Here is a 24,954-nt window from a genome sequence, read left to right on the forward strand (position 1 = left end):
TCTCTACTTTTGTATGTAAATGTTCAGGTGGAAAAATGTTCACCATTTCAATGTCTCAGTGTAATGCTACAGGTACAATGCTCAGATCTTGTGAAGGGACCATTTATGTGAAAGTAGGGTTCATAATCTTACTTGCGTAAACCCACATGGTTGAGAAATCATATCACAAATATATGAATACATTTATTTATTTAGTTAGTTATTTAGATCCATACTTTGTGTGATGTTTGGCATTGCATTTCAATGCACAACAGCAATGCCCTTTACTGAATGATAGTGCACTTCCTATGACAAAAACTCAGAATTTAATTTTACATGCACAGAGAGTCGGTCATAAGTCATGCAAATGAGACTAGTGGCAGTGTACTTTGCTCAGCATTTTGGACGTTACCAAATGTGGAAAACATATGCTATATAATTTATTCAATGGCTCAACATATTAATGAAGTATGTTCTAACTAACAGCACAAGCAATGCATGGTTTGAATCCACATTAGAATATTTTATGTTTATGTAGAATAGTACGTGTGATTCTTGTTTTTCTATACTTTAAGCTGAACTACACATGCTATTTAAATGTTAATGTTGCACTGTAATAGTGTACTATTGCTGCTAAACATGATAATGTGACCTTGGTCATCTGCATTGCTCATATCAATGATTGTAGTAAAACTATACCGTGTGCATGCTGTGAAATGGATAGCACATGTGAAATGCTATAAGGTACTACATTAACAAGAAAATAATGAATTAGAGAAAAAAGAACACACCAACACAGCTTTGAAAATCTGTTGCAACATTTTTTTTTCAGTGGCATATCTTTTAAATGAACCCAAGTGTACATTGCAATGATGTACACTGTAGAAAGCATTACCTCATGTCAACTATGTATGGCCCTTTCCTAAGTATTTGTTATCTCATAAATATTCAGTGCTGTCATTGAAAACAATAAATCATCACATACAAGGTGAACAATTGTATTGTTCATAGGTAGGTACTAGGCTATCGGCCCAAGGGCATAAGTAAGTCTAGCCAAATGTGTCTTGGCTTTCGCCACCCATGTAGATTAAATTCCTGCCCCTCTATCAAGCAGAGCCACAGACATGAGCCCAGGGGTGAATTTCCTATTACCCATCCACTCATCAAGGTTTTTCTTGAAGATTGCTAATGATGAGCTGTGCTTGATGTGGATGGGAATTTTGTTTCAGAGCATTGGAAGTCTCTGGGTCAAGAATATATCCCTCCAGCATGTCCTATTTATTGATGTGGTGAGGTTTAGGTCCCTAGAGCATGTAGCTCAGGGAGATTGGATTTCTTTAAGTGGAACATGTCCATCAATTCTGGGTTTAACATAGCTTTGTATGTCAGACAGAGATCTCCTCGGAGTAAGCGGTATGTGATCGAGTACAGTTGGAGTTTCTTGAGCCGATCGGCATAGGACAACTATCTGAGGCCAGCAATCCTCTTGGTGAGATACTTTTGGAGCCTCTCCAGTTCTTGTAGGTGTCTTGTGAGGTACATCCCAAATGGGGCGTTGTACTCAATGATGGGTCTGATAAGTGATGAGTAGAGGAGGACAATGACTTCCTTTTCTCTAGATGCAAACCTTTTGTGATTAGGTGGGCCATGTAGAAAAATTGTCTGACCACTGTGGCAATGTGATTATCAAAGGAGAGGTTACTATCCACTTGGGTCCCAAGGTCTCTTATCACGCTTTCTCTGTTAAGTGAACTTCCCCATGTTTGGTAATTCATGGGTACCGTGTTTTTACCAAAGGGGATGACAATGCACTTTTTGGCATTTAGCTTGAGGCCATGGTTTTGGCACAAGGTATCTGTCTCGGTGATGCCCTTTTGCAGGATGCCTACATCAGCAGGAAAACCAATTATGGCACCCAGTTTTCAGTCATCTGCGAACTTGGTTAGCCATAGACCCTCAGTGTTTGCTTGCACTTTGGAGAAGTATATACCGTACAGGAGAGGTCCCAAGACTGAACCCTGGGGCACTCCACCTGTCACTGGTTTGGAGTCAGATTTGGAGTCTGCAACTCTCACCATGTGGGTTCTGTCCATGCCAGTTGGCCACCCATCTCATGATGCAATGGTTTATGCTAAGGCTGGTGAGTTTATCTATGGTTCCTGAATGGGGGATAGTATTGAAGGCTTTAGCGAGGTCCAGGTAGGCTGTGTGGACCACCTTGCCCTCGTCTATGGCCTTGATAACTTTTTCAAAGAAGTCTACAAGGTTTAGGAGACATGATCTACCCTTTACAAATCTGAATTGGGTAGCATCCAAAGTTTGGAGGTTACCAATATCTTTGTTTATGAGTTCCACAATGGTATACTCCATGGCCTTGCAGACCAGGCTTGTCAGACTAATATTGTGTTTTTGTGATTTATTCTTTGTGTGACAACTGGCATGGAGCACTTTCACCACTCAAGGATGAGTGTGGAGAACTACAAATTCATGTCCTATGGCAAAAACTCTGAAAATCATGCATGCACTAAGACTTTACCAATGGACATAGGAAATACGCTTGGCTTCGTCACGCATCAGTTACTGTTGAAGATATTACAAAAATAAAGTATATGGAAAACTTTTTACAGAAGCACATTTGCTTAAAACTTCAACAAGGAGACACCATATACATATATATGTATGGGTCCCCTTCAGAAACCCGAAATCTCACTTACCCAACTTTCATAACATCGAGCTGAGAAAACCAAAACTCCAAAAGACAGAGCACTTGGAACACCGACATTTCACTAAAGGTAAGTAAACGCTTGGCCATGATGTTGACCTTTGTCCCTTACCTCCACGGTAGTGCAATCTTGAAGTTGGTATATTTAGTTGGGGGGGGTGGGAGGGCAAAGCCTCCCATGAGGGTGTGTTTTCTTTGATTCCATTTTGGCTTGTTTGTCAGACTGGCCAATGGGTTACTTACCTTTAGTGAAACTTTAGTGTTCTAAGTGGTTAGTCTTTTGGAGTTGTGGTTTTCTAGGGTAAGTGAGATTTCAGGTTTATGATGTAGACCAATATCTCTCTCTCTCTCTCTCTCTCTATATATATATATATATATATATATATATATATATATATATATATATACATATATATATATATATATATATATATATATATATATATATATACACACACACACACACACACACACACACACACACACACACACACACACACACACACACACACACACACACACACACACACACACAAGCTACAAAATTATAGAACTCAGCTTACATGCTTGAAATGTCAGTTTTCCTGTGCTGTTAACAGACTTCAGAAGTTCATGTTTCTTTTTGTCATTGGTTCAATTTCAGTGTTGCAACACTCTCAGTTATTAAGTTTATATGTTTCACCAAGGTATTGTACAGCACTTAAAAAATACATAAGAACAACACTGAATAAAAACATCATGTAGATTTTCATGTAATATTTTTTGACAATGTTGATGTTATGAATGCTATCAACTATCTCAAAGTACATGTCCAAAGGTGGCAATATATACTTTGTAATCCAACAGAGATATCAATATTACCTGGCATTTGCTGGAGAGTTGCTGTGGAACATTTGTAAAATGTATATATATATATACTTCTCAGAATACATGGCCAAGTCTTGCTGCCATGTTTCTCACCTAAACTAGGCATTGAAGACTTAATACATGCATTCTCTTCTAGCCCATTTCTATTTCTGCCATGCAAATGCAGTTGTTTAGCTTGTTTGCCATTGTGCAAATTTGGTGCATGTGAAATCTGATTTGGGCACCAATTCCCTGCCATTTTTCTAGAGATCTTTGAGAAGACATGCCAGGTGACAATGTGGGCAATGCTCCATTTAGAGCACGGAGGTTGTGATGGAGTAGGTGGAGTCCAAGATTTTTGTTGGACTCCTTATGAAATGTTAAAGCTCGAGGCTTCTGCTGAGTGACTATACTGAGTCATAGCACACAGTTGAAACAGCAAAGGCTATCATTAAAGCAACTGGCATCCCACACTTGGGTGAACAATGCTGACAGCATTATAGTGACTTAAAAGGTGAAAGTAAGAACTCCTTCACAAATGGGAGGAATACATTCAGACCTACAACCCAACTTGCTGTGGCCCATAACTAGGCAATGCAATACCATGAACTGGTAACTCCAGTAGTTGTTCATTATTTTTTTCTGTTATGTTTAACTTATGCAGAGATTGAAGGACATGTAGAGGTGCATCAGGAGAGAACAGAATGCATCAAAGAGCTAATGAGTAAGTATTGGTTCAGGTATGAATGTTTGTCATTTTGTAATAGCAGTTATTGTAAAAATAGGTTATCAGTTCTGAAGTCATCAGTCCCTAAAGGTCTGGCAAGGTAATACATGAATAAGCATACTCTAAATGTGTAAATTGTACATACCTGGATGAATACATTTTGTAAAATTGCAGCAGTCAGTTTCAGTAAACATTGTTGTGTGCAGGTTCATATCCAAGGAACAGAAACAGTTAGTCCATGTTAATTAATTAATTACTGCTTGCAAATAATAACTTAAAATAACATTTTACTCAGTTCTCATATACGTCATAACTTGCAATGCATAGAAAAGCTTTCCTATACTTCCACTATATGCATAATGTGTATAATATTGAGATTAAGCTTTACTGTAGCATAAATGTATGACTTCACATTAAGATGTGAAAAATCCAAATATTTATGTGGGAATATGCATTGTCTGGGATATATTACAATTGCATCACATTTATGATATTAGTCTCTGTTGTATCTCCTCCATTCTCCATCTTTTTTTTTTTTTTTTTGGCTATGGCATTTGCACTATCATTCCTGCTGTAACACAACCACCAGCACAGGGAGCTGCACTAGCCACAGGGGTTTAGACTACCATCCCTCCACAGGTGGTTGCAGCACTACCACCACAGGCAGCAGAAGCGCCCAACACTTCTGGGTCTCAACCTGACAGCATTTCCTCCATAATCCCTGTACTATCTGCTTCACCTGTATCATGTAATTCTTTTCTGGAGGCTGGTGCTGAGGTACCCACCAGAAGAAGTGCAAGTGGTGGTTGTGATTATGTTACAAAACAGGAGCCAACAGAGCTGGTGGAGGAGATTATGGAGAAGGGCTTCTCTGCTCACATTGGTAATATTGAAAGAATCCTGCAGTTAATTGCCAAATTGTTACCCCATCTGACACTTCCTCAGGTATCTGCAACAGGAGCGCATTATTGACAGTTCTGAGGGTGAGGACTACATTCCCACTGTATTCATGCTGGACAAGGTTACACCTCTGAGGTCCTATATCTATCCTTAGTTATAGTGTTCCAAAACCTCTTGTTTCCATCAACATCCTTGTGTGTCTTCTGTGTGCTTTATGTCCACACTGCCTACCTAACCTACAATATATATCTACTCCTCATTCCTATATACCTTCTCCAGCATTCCTTTCACTTAAAAAAGGAAATTGGCACTTATCCCAAAATAATACTCTCCATATATAGTTCTCTACTTCACATGTGTGTGAGTGACACATTTGATTTGCTCCAGTTGGTCATGCCACATTTTAATAGTTGTCATCGCATATCCTTTATGATATAACAATCCAGATTTGTCAAATTGCCTGTGAAAATACAGTGTTAGGTTGTGAAGAAGTAGATAGCAAAGGTGCTCTCCTACTATGGTCCTGCACATTCCTTACTAACCACTCCAGTGTCGTATCCTCTGCTTTCTCCCCATTTTCACCACTGTCCTAGTAATGTCATTCCAATTTGCACATCATTGCCAGAAATGTCCGATAAACAAATATTTCTTTTTATCTTCACAGCATTTGCACAACACATGACATCAAGTAGCACTGGTACCCATGCTGCAGTAACACTATCTTCTGTTTCACATCCTGTGGCAAAAACTGATACATGTTTGCTTTAGTCACATTTGCATAGTGCTCCTAACAGTCTACATGGTTTAATGTATACCACATGGGGTGTTTCAATTATTATTATTGCTGTTATGAAGTCTGATTCAAAGTTCTTTGCTCTATATAGTTGTCATAGCCCCTTCAACTGTGCAATTTCTGCCAGCAGAAATCTGACTTCCCCTGTGATGTTCTTAGATAATTCTCACATCGAGGGAATGTTAAGTAAAACTGGCAAGTATTTGGATCCAGTATTGTATACATTATTTATTTTTTTCTTTCTGATAACATTTTACCTGGTGAAACATTAGATACATATTTTCGTCACCCACCACTGTCTTGCTTATTCCTTGCTTACTCTACCAGTATCCTACCTTGTGCTTGCTTCCCATTTTGATCACTGTACTGTTAACAACATTAAAAAGTTTTAAAAATGTCAGACAGAAGATTTACACACCACACACTTGACCAGAAACGGCTTAGAAACATAAATGTTTACATGACAGTTCTCATTATTTGCACAGCATTCGGCATCAAGCAGCAAAGTTGCTAGTTCTTGTCCTAAATTAAAAAAATAATAATAATTATGCATGTGCTAATGCTTTTCTGTCAGTCTTGTAAATGAGCTTGCCAGTGCTGTGCTTTATTAAGAATTTTTTGAAGAATGAAAATAATTTTAATGGCCTCTATTATTTGTATATGGTTTATTAGCTTATTGCATTCCAGATATGAGAAATATAACTGCTGCCAAGAAATGCAAATGTTGTTTTGCTAAGAACTGTTTGAAATTCACTTGTTAATATAAAATTACTATGATGGAAGTGTTTTTCCAGGCCTCTGCTGAAATTGGTCTCTGCTCAGCCAGACATTCCTGTTCAACAAAGACAAATAAATAAATTACATTCTCGTGCAGTCTATGCACTTTTGTATGTAAATGAGTGTGGCAATGTCTCATATTACCCTTTCATGTATAGCATTGATCTGGTAGAACTACTTATTTATTATTTAATTTATTGATATTTGTTAACCATGAAAATCTGACTGGGTTTAATGTACATATTTTCAGTGGAGGCCTGAGGAGAAAAGCTCCAAAGTTACTTAGCAAAAATTAATACAACAGTTATGGTTAAAAACACAAGAAGATAACAATGTCAGTATAATACAATATATTATGAAAATTTAAAATGCAGTACAAAACTGGATATGAATTATGCATATAGAGATAACTTGCCAGAAAGCAGTATCGAAGTGTTAGATGTCAGTGCCAGGGATTGTGGGTAGACAGAGCATAAACATGTCTGAAAATAAAGAGGAGGTTAGTTTAGGTAGAAGATAATTAAAGAGTAGTGTTAATGAGTGCATTCTACATGCTTTGAATCTGACTTATAATTTCCTTGCACATTGAGCACACGTCACAGACACTTGTCAATAATGCACATAAATCCAAAACTTACATGCAACGATCTAGAGATAAACAGTCAAGAATGTGCAATCTGTTATTTGTTGTAAGACTTTTTCTGTAGCATAAGCAGTTAATACAGTTCTAAAAAGGGTAGAATTAGGTAGGCAGGTGTTTAAATCCAACAACTGTAACCTGCATGAGATTGTCAGGAAATAATGACAAGTAGGACTGGTTTATCCAAGAGATGTGATGTGTACAGTTACAAAAAAAATGTGTGCTAGCTGATTCTTGTAGTATGACTTCTCCTGCTATGTGAGTGGCTAATACATGGGTCTATAGAATGTGAACTTAGAAATGCAGGTGTTCAAATTCAATAATGACTAACTAGTAAAATGCACCTGAATACAGTGACAGGTAGAAATGGCTCCTCCAACAGATGTGATGTGTACACTTCCATTTTGTGGTAATATTTACACAGGAAGAAGGATCTGCCAACTCGTGTAGTCTCTTTTAGGCCATACATAAGCCTTATAACTCAAACATGAAATCACTTCCTCTAATCTGTGCTGTTGACACTTGTAGTAAGATTCTGTGGTGTAAGTGGCCAATACATGTTTTTTTACAGTGTAGAATTAGATAGAGAGGTTCTCAATACCAGTAATTTCTAACCTCTCTGGTTGTGTAACTTCATAATGATACACAGGAATGACTTTGTTAATATATGTGATATGGATAATTCAACCCAGGGCAACACTAATATGGTCTCAGAATTCTGAACCCACCATCCACCTTTTAGGTGAGCTATATGGATTCCACACAACACTCAAGTTACCCCTTCAAAAGTGTACATTCTGTTACCTCTTCTTATAATAACTTCTTCCATGGCATCAGGGGTTAATACACAGTACTATAGTGTAGAACTGGATAGGCAGGGTCTCTAATCTGGCAATATATAAATAATGCATATATATAACACAATACTGACAGACAGGACTGGCATACTTAACAGATGATGATACAGATGACTCATATTTGTGTGAACACTGCTGATGTATTCCATTCAAGTGTGTGCTTTATGACACCAGATATAATTTCTTTTGTGGCATTAGTTCTACAGTCTATGAACTTAGGGCAGGTGCTAGAGTCTAGCAAGGTGTAATTAGTAAGTGTGTAACAGAATGCTAATAAACATGATTGGGTTCTCCAAGAGATATGATGTTTATAATTTCACTTAGTGGAAACATTTACAATTTGATAGCTACAAGTCTACTTTTATGCAAGACATATGCATTTAACACAATGCTCAAGTTTTCCCTTCAAGTGTGTGTTATTTGACAACTAGGATATGATTTGTTGTGTGGCATCATCAGTTAGTGCATAGGTCAAGAGGATCTTGATGTAAAATGCACGTGTTTGCATCCAGTAATGTGTGCCTTTTGTTATTTTGTTCATAATTTAATGGTAACAGGCAAGAATGCCTTATTCAACAGATCTGGATGTGTGGCATGCTGCATAGTGGTCACAAAGTGTCATCCAACCTATGTTAAGACATTTTGCTGTGGGCTGTTGGGAGGGTGGGCGATGTTTATCCAGTATTTGCTGCACTTCCTTATGCACATACCCCATATAATGACATATGTATTGCATTTTTTGTTGTGCAATGTTTGGCATAAAATTGTATAAGTATTCTGCTGGAGAATAGTTATTGTCATTTGTCATTTTGTGGTAAAAAATGCTGAAAATTTGTTTCTATCAGCATGGTTCTGCTGACTGCCATGGAATGGAGGTAGTAGCCAATACCCAGATGACAACAACATTGTTACAGGCTAGTCTACAACTGTTGAATGTAAACTCTAGCATTTTCCACAGTTCAATAACAACCTGATGGTGATGTTGCAATTGTCTGTGAGGTATGCTGCATTTAATGATCTTGGTATTAGGATTTGTTATACAATGCTCAATTCAGTAAATATTTTTGAACATAATATTAAAAATCCTTCAGAAGTATGTTTTGTCATAGTTTGTTATCTGTGTATGTGTAGCAGCAACAGGTAATACACATGTAATTCTTTGCTTAAACAGGTACACCGTTTTCCACTGCAGTTACATGACAATTTGAAACAGTGCACATAACAGTTGTCCTTACACAATAATGACATTGGTCACACTTGTTTTGTGATCACTTCTTCAAAGAGGTAACTTTCATGAGCGGTCTTTCTATCACATTTTTAATCATATCTATAGGCATACACTGACATATATACATACGCACAACAATTGTTACTGGACTGTCTCTACATGATTTATATCTGGCAAGATTTACATCTTAGTAAAGTTTTTCTGACATGTCACACATCTCCTGTGTATATAAACCTAATATATGTTATATTTCCAAATCTGTAAGAATTTTTACTTTAGCATACTTTTTATTTACTTTTTCTTTAATGTGACAGTTCTGTTTATGTGACATATCCTTGTGGCTTGGATAAAATGATTTGGATAAGTTTTTTGTCTTACTTCTTACCCTTCACAACATGCATGATGCTGTCACAACTGTTACTAAATCAACTGTCAGTACTTATATGGCCAGTGTGTCCAGGTGTTCCTTAATTATGTCCACACATTTATATAAGTGCTTTTTCATTATGTCTGCATTGTTTCCTTGATACATATATCCATGGGAAGATGTCAACTTTTTTTAGTTGCATGTCTTTTCAAACACATTTTTCTTTCTGAGTATTTACTGACTGTTCTATCTTTCTTAGCGTGCACGACAATGCTACTGATGTCCCTACATGTCCATAAATGCACTCACTGTGATATACAACAGTATCAGCCTTCCTTGTTTGTTGTTATGCCTCCCTTTCCTTTTATATATTCCTAATTGAGCTGTGTGTTGCTTGCCATCTGGGTGCACTCGTGCAGATCTCAGGTTTGTGTACACTCCTCTATTTCATAATGAACACACAAGCCATGCCTTACCACAGCATAGCTTCACACCAACATTTTGGGGTTCAGTAGAGGCTGCTCTTCATGTAGAGGACCTTAGCTTCTTGCATATTAGAATCGCAGTGCTGCACATCATGCACAGATAGCCAATCATGTTTGCTCCAGAGTAATGTATACATAATGTTAATAAATCCCTGTGATTGTTGTGAATAGTGGCAGCTGCAAATTGAGAGTAATAGTTAAACTTTGCCAAAGGAGATTAGAAATACTATAGTCAGAGGTCCTTCACAAAAGTAAATAGTTATAAACTAATTTAACTTTAGAAAAATAGCTATGGATGCCTTATACACATACACAGTATTATCAAAAGCATGGACATTAAAATATTGCAATTGAAAAGTCTTACAAATGCAAGAACAGCAATCATAGTCAAAGGATAATTGATAAAAACAGCTATGCTATAAAGCCACTAGAGAATGGCAAAGGTTTTCAGGGTTGTAACAGGAATGTTTAATATGATTATTCCATCACACAAATAATGTAATATTAGTACTTTTGCATTGCAAAACCTTTTTAGCCAATATGATACATTCACAATGTTTGAACCAAATTAGAGGCACATAACCTGACTGTCTCATCATTCCTGGCAATTACTTGGTTCAAAAAGTCCTTCTAAAGCACTGTAAGGATAATGCATGTTCACAGCCATGTGTAGCACTCTGCAGATACTTGGGAAATTGAAGAAGTTTCATAGTACTTTAGAAGACTAAACACTCCCTTCAGGTAGTGGGTACAATTTTAGAATTGTAAAGTTCAACCCAAGTTTCATTGTAATTTAGATCCTAATAGTAGCTTGAGTAATTAGTTTGAAAAAGTTGTTCTCAGATCTGGGTAAGTATGAAACCTAGAAAGAAGTTTAAGGCAGTGGGCTGATGTTATATTCTCAGTGATGATTGCAAAAGTCAAAAACTGAAAAGGCTGTGGAAGTCAGAAATGAATGGAGCTATGAATGCAACATGAAAGCAGTATGGAAGTAGTATGAAAGTAGTATGGTAGTAGTATCAAAGTAGTATGGAAGTAGTATGAAAGTAGTATGAAAGTAGTATGGAAGTAGTATGAAAGTAGTATGGAAGTAGCATGAAAGTAGTATGAAAGTAGTACGGAAGTAGTATAAAAGTAGTATGAAAGTAGTATGGAAGTAGTATGAAAGTAGTATGAAAGTAGTACAGAAGTAGTATGAAAGTAGTATGAAAGTAGTACGGATGTAGTATGAAAGTAGTATGGAAGTAGTATGTCAGCAGATGAATATAGTGTTCGGGCTCCTGATCTGTTATGTAAAACAAAACAAGAATGTATGGGTGATTACTGCAGTGAGTATTTGAATGAGTAGTATCATGTTATGTTGTTTATGGAACAAACAGGAGGTATATGAAATAAGTTGGAAGAATTAAACAGCCAAAATATTTAGACTGAGCTGAAATTGTTAACTTGAAAGATAAGGCACAGAGGTGCAGATAGTGTGTTGGAATGGGTGTATGACATTGTTTTGCAATGTCAGAAAGTTGAAGTACACATGATTAAACACTAATTATTGTTTATGACAGGAACAAAAAGGGAAAAAAGCAAGAAATTTTTTTTTGGGAGGGGGCAACCCCTCTTGGGTTATGTACCATGTGCATTTTTTCAAACAAGAAAAAAATGTTACGGATAATCATAAATCAGCTGACTGTACTACCTGGTTTTCCTGAGCAAGATTGTGGAACAGCAGGGATTGGGAAATGTGCCCTTTTCCCCATGTTGTGCAATCTAAAAGTTGGTGTGTGTGTGTGTGTGTGTGTGTGTGTGTGTGTGTGTGTGTGTGTGTGTGTGTGTGTGTGTGTCTATGTGAAAAAAAAATACATATATATATGTGTGTGTGTATATATATATATATATATATATATATATATATATATATATATATATATATATCTAGATATAGATATATAGGTTTACAGGTTCATCGGTGTATACTAGGCTAATGGCCCTGGAGCCTTTACAAGCCTAGCCCATAGAAGTGCTCTGGCATCGTGCCACCTGATGTTAGTTCCAAGTGCATCTATCAAGTAGAACCATTGGAGTGATCTCCAGGGTAAACTTTCTACTACCCATCCACTCATCAAGATTTCTCTTGAAGGGAGACAGTGAGGTGCTCTGCTTGACATGTATGGGATGTCTATTCAAGAGCATGCCCAGTCTCTGGGCGAGGAACCTGTCCTTTCAGCATGTTCTGTTAATTGTGGTAATGAGGTTGAAGTCCCTGGAGTGTGTGGTGTGGACGGATTGGGTTTTCCTTAGATGTAGCATTTCTAACAGCTGTTTCAGACATGGCTTTGTAAGTCAAGCAGAGATCTCCTCTAAGTAGGCAATATGAGACAGAGAATATTGGAGTCTTTTGAGTCTGTCCATGAAGGGCATGTGTTTAATGTCAATGATCCTCTTCGTGAGGTACTTGTGTGGTCTCTTCAGCTGTTGCAGGTGTCTAGTGAGACACATGCCAAATTGGGCATTATACTCAATGAGTGGTCTAATGAGAGAAGAGTAGAGAGAGACGATGACCTCTTTCATCCAGGATGCAAAACCCTTGGTAATGAGATGTGTCACATAGAAGGACTTTTTGACCACTGTGGCAATGTGGTGGTCGAAGGAGAGGTTGCTGTCAACCTGCATCCCCAGATCTATTATAATGCCTTCAGTATTCAGTGGGCTCTCATCAATGTGGTAATTAGTGGGAACTGAGATTTTACCAAAGGGGATGACAACGCACTTTTTGGCGTTAAGCTTAAGGCTATGGTTTCGACACCAGTCATTGATCTCAGTGAGGCCTTTCTGTAGGATGTCTGCATCATTTGGGGAGTTAATAATGGCTCCCAGCTTGCAGTTGTCTGTGAACGTGGTCAGCCAGAGTCCCTTTGTGTTGGTCTGGACTTCTGAGAAGTAGATGTCGAACAGGAGAGGACTCAGGACCAATCCCTGTGGGACTCCACTCGTGACTGGTCGGCAGCCTGACTTGTGAGATGAAAATAAAAATGTAAAATCCTGAATCACATACTTTTTCCCAGAGCAAGTAAACACTTGCCCAGCATGCGGAAATATACATTTTTCCCCATTGTAATGTGACCCTGGAGTTGGTATATATATTTGGGGGTGTGAGGGTGCAGTCCCTTTCCTAGGTGGGTTTAAAAAGTACATGGTTCGGGATATATAGTTTTGTTATTTTCGTCTTGCAAAAATACCATTCATGATTATGGGTTTTTGTCATATCAAAGTAGACCCATATATATATATATATATATATATATATATATATATATATATATATATATATATATATATATATATATATATGTATCAGCACTACAGAATCCTGCAAGCCCAAAATCCTAAAGACCGAAATCCTGAGACCAAAATCCTGAAAACTCAAAACCCTGAATACACACAGGATACCAACACTTACTATATTCCAGCAAAAGTACATAAAGAAACATGTTACCCTTCAACTATATGCAGGACAGCAAGCCCCCCAGTGCCCCCACACACCCCCTGCTACTTAAATATAACACCTCCGAGATTGCAATTCAGTTTATTAAGTGCCATCTTGGAGTTGATATATTTAAGTAGCAGGGGATGTGTGGGGCACAGGGTGGCTTGCCCCCACTGCTTATACTTAGGGAAGAATAATATGGTTTGTGTTTTATTTGTTTCTGCATGTACTTGTGTTGGAATATAGTAAATCTTGGTATCCTGTGTGTTTTCATGATTATGAGTTTTCAGGATTTTGAACTTTCGGGATTTTGGTCTTCAGGATTTTGGTCTTTCAGGATTCTGTAGTGCTCATATATATATATATATATATATATATATATATATATATATATATATATATATATATAAGCTCAAAATCCTGAAATCTCGAATTTCAGAATCTCGAGCCCATAAAGTGGAAAATCCAAATACCCGAAATTACAAAACCATGAAACCCTAAATCCCAAAACCATAAAACCTCGAAAACACACAGCACACACTACACAACACATACAAACACAGACACACACACCTCCCGACACTGTCAAAAAGCAATACAACACACACGCACACAACTAAACAAACACACACATACCTACCTACCTATAAGCCCCCCACATCCCCCTACTTAAACATTCTAACTCCAAGGTTGCACTACATACACATACACATGAAACACCACCACACAAATTACATTCTTCTCGCATACACACATCACAGTAACAACACACACTAACACACACTACAGCCCCTACCCAACATCCTTAAACATAAACACTTGCCTGAATCTATGAACACAGCGCAACACCAGAACTGCTAATTCAAAATCTCTGACTTTCGAGATTTTGAATTTCATGCTTCTGGGGTTGTTGTATTCTAATCTTTCCACTTTATGAGCTCGAGATTCTGAAATTTGATATTTCAGGATTTTGAGCTTATAAAGTGCCATCATGTACCAGTTAGTACTTTTTCTTCATATCTTTTAGTAGTGCAGGCCACCATCCCTCACATATTTAGTTGGCATAAGTGAGATTCAAGCCATATCTGACATATTTAAGTGGTATTGATGAGACTGAAACTCTACTCATACCCAGGCCATCACAAGCATCTAGAAGAAATATGCAGAGAAGTGCATCTGTGTCTGTATCCCATGGTGTGTATGTGATTAGGGCACAACAGAGGAAGTGGAACACGTTGAAAATGCCTGTGAACACAAACCACTGATAAAAGCATGGTGCTACTATCATTCCATCCATAAACAAAGACAAGCTGTTTAGAGCACCTCGCTGGCCTTGTTCAAGAGGATCTTGACCAATGGGGAAGGCTTATAAATGCCCTTGGGCAGATAGCCTAGTATGAACCTATGAACCTATGAACCTATAAGAAGCACATTAAAGAGATATTTTCAGAGTAAATCATAGGTTCATAGGTTGATACTAGGCTATCTGCCCTAGGGCATTTATAAGCCTAGCCAGAATGTGTTTGGTTTTCGCCACCCTTTTAGATTAGTTGACTGTGCCTCTGTGTAGTAGGTCACAGATGAAAGCCCTTTTAAGGTTAGTTTACTGTGCCTCTGTCTAGTAGGGACACAGAAGAGATCTCAGGGGTAAACCTACGATCTCCCATCCACTCGTCAAGATTTCTCTTGAAGAGGGTCATTGAGGGGCTCTGCCTAACATGGATTGGGATTTTGTTCCAGAGTGAGGGGCACCTCTGGGATATGAATCTGTCCCTCCAGCATGTCCTATTTATTTCTGTGCTGAGGTTTAAGTCCCTGGAGCATGTGGCTCTAAGGGATTTGGATTTCCTGAGGTGGAGCATGTCCATTAATTCTGGTTTGGACATGGCTTTATACGTCAGGCACAGATCGCCTCTGAGTAGGCGGTAAGCAAATGAGTAGAGCTGGAGTTTCTTTAGCTTAACTGTGTAAGGCATCTGTTTGAGTCCATTGATCCTCTTGGAGAGGTACTTTTGAGATCTTTCCAGTTGTTGCAGGTGTCGGGTAAGGTATATCCCAAATGGGGAATTGTATTCAATTATGGGTCTGATGAGTGAAGAGTAGAGGGGCACAATGATCTCTCTTGATCTAGATGTGAACCCGTTTGTGATAAGGTGGGCTATATAGAAGGTCTTTCTAACCATTTTGGCAACGTGATTGTCAAAGGAGAGATTGCTATCTACTTGGCTCCCCAAATCCCTAATTACTTCTTCCGTACTTCATGGATTACCACCTATGTGGTAATTTGTGGGCACTTTGTTTTTCCCAAAGGGGATGACTATGCACTTTTCGGCATTTAGATTTAGGCCATGGCTCTGGCACCAGTTATCTGTCTCTGTGAGACCCTTTTGGAGGATGCTTGTGTCAGTCGGCGAGTCGATTATGGCACCCAGTTTGCAGTCATCTGTGAACTTGGTCAGCCATAGTCCTCCCGTGTTAGCCTGTACCTCAGAGAAATATATACCAAACAAGAGAGGTCCCAGGACTGAGCCCTGTGGGACGCCACTTGTAACTGATTTAGAGTCTGACATGGCACCTGCAACTCTGACCATGTGGGTTCTATCTCTGAGCCAGTTTGCAACCCATCTTGTGACATAGGGGTTGATATTTAAGCTGGTGAGCTTATTTATGATGCCCGAGTGGGGTATTGTGCCAAAGGCTTTTGTGAGGTCCAGGTAGGCTGTGTGGACTACCTTCCCTTCATCTATGGCCTTGGTGACTGTTTCAAAGAAGTCAACCAGGTTCAAGAGGCAAGATCTGCCCTTAACAAAGCCGAATTGGGTAGGATCCAGTGTTTGGAGGTTCCCAATGTCTTTGTTTATGAGTTCCATGATGATATGCTCCATAGCTTTGCAGACCAGGCTAGTCAGGCTTATAGGGCAATAGTTTCCAGGGTCCGTTGTGGCACCACCTTTGTGGAGTGTGACCACTGCTGCTGTACGCCATTCCTTGGGTACATATCCTGTAGTAAGGCTGAGATTGAACAGTGACTTTATTTGAGGGTTCAGTTCTTTTTGGAGCTCATGTAAGACACAGCCCAGGACACCGTCCGGTCCCATTGATGCTGTGTTTTTTGCTTTGGAGAGGGCAGCTCTCACTTGTGCATCTGTGATGTCAGGGAGGCTACAATCTGTTGGGATAGACATTTGCTCTTTTAGGGGGAAGGGGGGGTTTGCACCGAATCTGTCTGCCAGGATGTTGGCAATGTCTGTGGGTTCAGTGCATTTTTTGTCATTTTGCACTAACTCAGTGCATATCTGGGAGTTGCCACCCAGGTTTCTGACATAACCAAAGAAGGCCTTGTGATTATCTTTAGCATCTTGTGCAATTTTTCCTTCGAAGCTGGCCTTAGATGATTTTATGAGGGATCTTAGTTTCTTGCTAGTACTGATCAGGGATGCCTTCCCTTTTTGGGATTTTGCTCTATCATGTTGTAGCTTCCTCCTTCTGTTGTATAGCTTATTTATGGCTGGGGTCCACCAGACAGGTCTCCTGCCATTGTTGGAGTGAGTCTTGGTTTTATTTGGGATAGCACGATCCATGCATTCCTGCAGGTGTACATAGAATGTGTTTGTAAAGGATTCTGTGGTTTGGGCTGTATTTTCCACTGGCCCGGGGGCTTTGAAGGATTCCAATTTGATTTTGAGAAGTGTGAAGTTTGCTTTTGAGAAGTTATTCACAGTGGTTTCCTTGGCTGGGGTTGGGGATGGGATATGGATGTCCAGTGAGATTAATTTATGGTCAGATCTTACCAATGAGGGGTATACCTCTGGTATGGAACATAGAGTCCCCATGTTGGTGATGATCAGGTCCAATATGTTTTCCCCTCTTGTGGGAGTGGTGACCAGTTGTTCCATAGCATTTGAGTTTATAAATTCTAGGAACCGTTGGGTGAGGGTGTTGGGGCTTGAGTAGTGTTCCCAGTCTATGTTTGGGTAGTTGAAGTCACCCAATATGATGGTGTTTGGAGAGACCTTCTTATACTCCAGTGTTCTCAGGAAAGCCAAGTGGGGTTCCTGAGTTTGGGAGGGTGGTCTGTAGCAGGCTACAAACTGAAAGGCAGTTTTGCCACTGTTAGTTGCACATGGATGGTCTCCGATGCTTTGTGCAGTGCCTCTAACCTGGAGGTGTGGGTATCTTTGATGAATATGGATACTCCCCCTCCTTTTGTGGTTCGGTCCGAATTTTGGGGCCAAAAAGCATGGTATGAGGTATAACCTGGTAGTGCTGGGGTGCTCTCGGGAGCCTTGAACCAGGTTTCTGTTACTGCACATATATCGATATTCTCCATACTGAGGAGAGCCTCGGGTGCTTGCATCTTGGGGTTTAGACTTCTGGCGTTGAGCAGCATTACCCTTAGTTTCTTTTTCCTTGTGTTGTCTATGTAGGTGGGTTTGCCTTTTGAGCCTTGCCTAAAAAGGCACTATGGGGGTGGCAAGAGCCTTAGCCAGTATTCGAAAGCCCAGAGGTGACAGGTGCAAGCCGTCCCTAGTGAAGTGGCTTGTCGAGCATGTCATCCTAGGCTGACAGACACTGGATCCCCTTTGAATGACACCAATAATTTAGCCAATTGTTAAAATTGATCATTTTGTCTTTATACTGTGGCATCATTCTTGGTGAGGGTAAGATGCTACTCAAGGTCAGGGTCATACCGGCTTGGGGTACATGATCAGAGAGCTCCTCTATGTCTCTTTTCATGTAGTCCAGGGAGGTACATCTCAGGTCATTCACACCAGCATGGACAATGACGGAGTCATATTTGTACTTGCTTTGGAGTGACCTGAGTGCTTGTGTTATGTGGCAGATCCTGGCACCTGACAGGCAGCTTACAGTGACCTTCTCCTTGTTCAGCCTGGTGAGTGGGACGTCAGTGTGTCTAACAATGCAGTCACCTATTACAAGTGTATTAGGTGTGTTGTTTAGCCTTAAGGGCTGTGACTGTGTGGCACACTGACTTTGTGAACTATGTGATGCGTGGGTATTGATGTGTGGTAGCAGTTGCTTGGAAGTCTGCTTTGGAGGTCTCTGCTGCTTGGGCAGATTTTTATTTAGAGCCTCTGAGTATGTTTTTGTGTGTAGTCTTTTAACTGATGCCAGCGTGCCAAGATGGTGTAAGAGAATAATGGGCAGTATCTGTATCACAGACAGATGCTGTCCTTATTGTGCCCCATTGACTCATGTTCACATTAGCAACATGGGCATTTCATTAAAGCAGTGTTATTCACCTGGTGAGCTCCATGCAGTTTAAGTGCTGTATCACATAACTGTGAGGGTGCATACGTGCAGAAGCGAGCATGCACCACATTAAGGCAATAATTGTGGAGCTTGCAAGAGGGTGACTGGAGGTAGGGCACACTCCTCCTGCAGCAATATAACAGCGCTCCAAAGTTTTTCAGCTTTCCACTGCCCTCTATTGTGAGTCTAGCTGAGGCTGGAATAAGATGGGTCCAGTTGATCAAGTGAATGAGGAGAGGAGCTGGTGGCAGCTGATGGTCAGCTGCAAGGAGTATGAGTACACTTATCTACAAGGTACCAGGCTGCAGAATGCCATATGACTTCTATTTTATACGGATGTTAGACAGGAAAGCAAGTAAAAATAAAATTCAGGTACAAATGAGTCACCAATAACATTTATGTTTTAGCAGTTTCATGATCTAATAAGAGCTCATAAGAAACATTATAAACCCACTCAGACCTCAAAAATTGCATCAGCTATCCCATACAATTAAATCTTCAAATACATATATATTCAAGTTACTCAGTGAACCATAACATGTTTGTATACTGAACTATCATAAATGTCAATTTGCTCAGTGAGTTTAACAAAACATCCCCAGCAATGATTAATTTCACATTTTCAATTCTAAAGTGCTCTTTATACTAATGTCTCATTAAACTAAATTTCTTCCTGGCATTAAGCCTAGCCTGCCAATGTAACTTCATGTATTCCACCAAGAAATATCTAACATATATATATATATATATATATATATATATATATATATATATATATATATATAACATTTTTAAATGTTATCACTCTCTGGAGTATAGCTTAAAACTGCTTTCACATTTTGCTGCAAAGCTTTGGAAATCATTATCAGTAAACTTCTGAATCATTTAATGAAATAAGTTAATTTCAAGTTTAAGGCCATTTTTCATACACTTGCCAAATATAGATGTAATGCTGGTTATTTTATAAACTGCCTAGACATCTCACCCAGACAACTTGCTCTTTATTTGGTTGCAAAAAAGGACAAGATCATAAATATTGCAGAGCAACTTGATGTATTTATTTTACATTTTGATGAATTAATATTGTGCTTTCTCAGAATGGATTAAACATGTAACTATAAATCATTTTATGTGCTATTTTAATAAACTGCAAAACAGAAAATAATGTACATGCAACTCAACGTCTGATTGAATGATTATTTTTATTCACACTGGCTCTCAGGTACCTCAGCTAATATGTCTTGTCAGGAATATAGATAGACTATTCTTTTTATTAAAAGAACAAACAAAAAACTCTCAGGTTACTCAATAAGTCAAGTAGTCAACAAATTATCTTGAGATCATGCAGCAATTCAAAATACTCTCATATATCTTTGTTTACAAAACACTTCCAGTTATGAGAAAGAAACCAAGCTGTGCTGATTAGCTAGATGGACTGAAATGCTAATTTATAAATAAAGTGCATAACCAGTTAGTTATTTCAGCAAATGTTGCAACAAGGGTACAGCTCTTTAATATGGGTAAGAAGGTGATTATATTACCTGTTCATATAGGTGGCTCAATTAGCAAACTTTGTAATTACAGCCTATAGTTTTAACTTGTGTTTTTATAAAATATTAGACAGAGTTGTATTACAGCTGCTGTTGGACACAGAAAACTCATATATTAGCATGGATTTTGTTTTTCATGGTAAATTGTGTAATACAAAACTGAGCACATTATGCAGGCCAGTAACTGAAGAGCTGTACAATGGGATGACATCAGATATGATATATTTGGACTTAGTGAAAGCTTGAATAATATAATTATCTGTAAAAGAGCCTGCAAAAGTTCATTAATTGACTTCCAGTATTCTTTCAATTTTATACAGTCATAAAACATATGAGCCCAGTCAGCATTAATTTCTACATTACATCTCTTACATAGATTATCTTTATTATTTATTTTTATTCATCATCAAAGGTGTATAAAAGATCTTGTGTAAAAATCCTTATGTATAAAGAAGATGTGGGAAGATAGACAGAGTTAATTCCATTATATATTGTTTATCTTGTTGATTTGGTGGGTCCCATTAAATAACTAGAATAGAATCAAAATAAGTATGAATTCAAAAGTTTTTTGTCTGACTAACTTTGTGGTGTATGATATGTATATTACCTATCGAAACTTCTGTTGTAAATTTAATATCAAGTAATCAATCAGTGCATCATTGTTGAATATTTTCTTTAACAGTTATTTACATTACATTTATTAATGAGATGTTGGTTAAAGGTCTGAACCTCCTCTAAGAGTTAATTCTCTTAGATCAAATTCTGTTTTAAGAAATCTAGATTTTTTAACTTATTATCAGATTACAACTTGATACAGTACTTTTAGCATCATTATCTATAGCTAAATGAGTTCTAAAAGAAGAGATGACAAAAAGCATACCCTGAATATATTATCGATAATACATTATAAAAATACAATAAAAATTCTATCCTATAATATATAAAGTTACTGTTAAACTAATAATAATATTTAATGGGTAAATTAACATATTAACCACAAAAATAGGTGTAATAGGTGAAATTCAAAAAGTAACCATAGCATATTTATGGAGTAGTTTTTTTTTTTATGTGTTAAGGTTAAGGGAGATTTTCATGTACTAATTAGCTCCCAATAATCTAATCTTTTCCATTTTGTGACATATGACTGATCTATTATAAATATAGCAAAAAAGAAGATAGCATATAAATTAAATAGTTATAAAAGAAATACATAAAAGAACCAGCCCTTGAGAGATTTTTAATCTTTAATGCAATCTATTATGGTGCCCATTTAATTTTAACATTAATTTGTTCATTGTCTTGTTCAGTTTCTTGTAGGTTTATTTTTTATTGATATGTATAATTGTAAGTATTTGGGGAATATTATCATTTTTAATAAAGTTTGTGCACTTCATTAAGGTAAACAGATAGTCCCAACTTGAACTGAATCAAATGCTTATATCAAGACTACTACTACGTAAGTGTTAATCTTTTCTTTTTCTAAAACCTAAAAATGTTAAGTTTCTTTTCTTATTATATTATCATCAGTATTATTTCTTACAATGAATCTATATCTCTATATCTATATTGCCGGGACAGATTGTCTTCAATCTATCTATCAAGATATTTATAAATAAACATTATAATCAACATTAAGTAATGAGATGGGCCAATATGAAGAACTATTAGTTGATCTTTTCTTAGGGTTTTTAAAATATTGGCTTAAATATGTATATTGCCAAGAGAGGGGTTATATTAACCAAAATAAAAAAATAAATATTTATGTATTAATATTTAATATATATCTCTGGTATAAATACTCTTGTCCAATAGTTTAATCTGTTGTTTATTGCTTTTTTTCATATTTGTGGTTATAAATAACTCCTTTTTATCTTTTAGGTTCCATGTTAATATTATTATGGTTAATTTTATTATGAAAGAAATTTCTCTATTCATCTATTATATCTGGTATACTAGAAAACATCTTTAGAGAAAAATAGAGAGAAATATTTGTTTTGTCAACCTTTGTTTTTATTTTTTTTTGTTTTATTTTTAAGTCTATGTAAGTATTTGGGGCTTTGTGAATAAGAAAAAATTCTCATTTTAAGTTAGTTATTTTTTATGAGTTAACATTTTTTTTTTTTTCTTTCATTATTTGTTTATTTCTTCAATAACTTTTTCTTGTCCATAATATTTTCTTATTATTATGTTTTATAAGAGTCTAATTTACTTTGAATATCTAACAATTCTTTATATCCAATAGTTCATTTTTTATTATATTACATCTGATACTTTGTCCATATAGATATTTTAAGGCATCCCAAACATAAACAATGGAGACTCTAGGGAGACTTTTATGTATAAAACTATGTTTTACTTTTGTATTAGTTCTGTATAGTCTTTTAGTTGTCTTTTGTATGCTGGTATATTTTTATCCTGGGTATCCTTTTGATCTGAACATTATGAGTATTTTATATGGAATTATGATCAGATATTACATGGATCGAATATAGGACTAATCTTAAATTGATTACCATGGTTAGAAATGTGTATGGTAATGATTTTGAATCTATCTGATTATTAATATCATTCAAATGATAAGAATTAGCAAAATCCTTTAAATGTTTTGCATTAGATGTAATTCTTTCTCTTTCCTAGTGGTAGTATCACTTTCATGTAGTATTAAATTAAAAAGTCACCATAATAATATAATAAAATCTATGATATGATATGAGATGATGATCATGATGTCACATTGATGTATTCCCAATTCCATATATCCATTAATTAAGGTTAAAGTCTTAGTTAAAAGTTGTATTAACCAATACATACAACATAACATCCTCCTCCATCTACTTAATAATTAATAATGTAATATGCATTTTTTTATATTCATAAAATAGCCATTTAATACTATATTTAACTGAAGTTAACAGTTTCAATTCAATTATCTTAGCAAGACAAGACTACACATTTGGTAAAACACCATCATATAAACTAAAATAAACCTTTTTTTTAAAAAAAAACTGTTCATACTACTATATACATTAATGTAATATATAAAAAACACTTTGTATTCAAATAATATTCAATAATCTTGATGTTTAGAAATCAAGAGGAGAGAAAAAAAAAGTTCTAACATCAAATTTAAATCAAAAATTTTCTAAAGTATACTAGACATTACATATATTTATATTTGTCTATTTTTTGTTGTGTAAATACAGTTAAAAAAACCCAAAAAAAAACTTGAATGAATTGTATATGAGCTCATTATCAAACTCATTATTGCTAATAGAATAAAATATTATATGTTATAAGAAATACTTATAAATCATACTTCAGTTAAGCAGATTCTCAACATATATCTATATACACACACACACACACACACACACACACACACACACATATACACACATACACATATATATATATATATATATATACACATAGACACACATACACATACATATACATATATATATATATATATATATGTATATATACATACACACACATATATATATATATCTATATACATATATATACACATATACACACACACACACACATACACACACACACACACACACATACACGCACATACACACACACACACACACACACACACACACACACACAACACACACACACACACACACACACACACACACACACACACACACACACACACACACACACACACACACACACATTATATATATCATATCTCTGATCTCACTGAGTTGTATTATTACTGCTGTTTCATCTACATTGCTGTCCCTTTTATAAATCTGTGTGCTTTTAAACATAATGCACACATGCATTTTTATTTTATAAACCTTGATTTTACAAAAATATAATTACTAACTTTTAAATATAATCACATGACAATTCTTCCATAATAGAGTTATAAAAATTATAAATGAGTTTCAGAGAGATGTTTTAAACATATTTATTAATAATATATATGGACATAGGTTTTTAACACATATTATTAATCTGCTATTCCTAGGTGATGTAGTGTGATAGCTAGTTTCAGCTATTGAGACCAGCTGAGAGTCAGCTTCAGCAAGCTCCAGAATTTGAGAGAAGATGAAGCTGAAGCAGCAGCACTGCATGAGACAGCATTTTGCCCAGATTGCCCTCTTAACATTTTGGCGGAAATTTATTTAAACCAGTATTAAACATCTAACATGCACAAAAATGCATCTAAAACACTACAAACTCTCACAAACTCTTTCTGAGGTAGGTTATTACACCAAGTTGTAAGTGAGTAACAAAACAATTTTATTATTAATAAGTAACAAATATCACGAAGAATCTTATTATTACTCCTATTAATATTA

This window comes from Protopterus annectens, chromosome 9.part0 (genome assembly GCF_019279795.1).
Source record: "Protopterus annectens isolate FY-2018-M chromosome 9.part0, PAN1.0, whole genome shotgun sequence".
NCBI classification, from domain to species: domain Eukaryota; kingdom Metazoa; phylum Chordata; order Ceratodontiformes; family Protopteridae; genus Protopterus; species Protopterus annectens.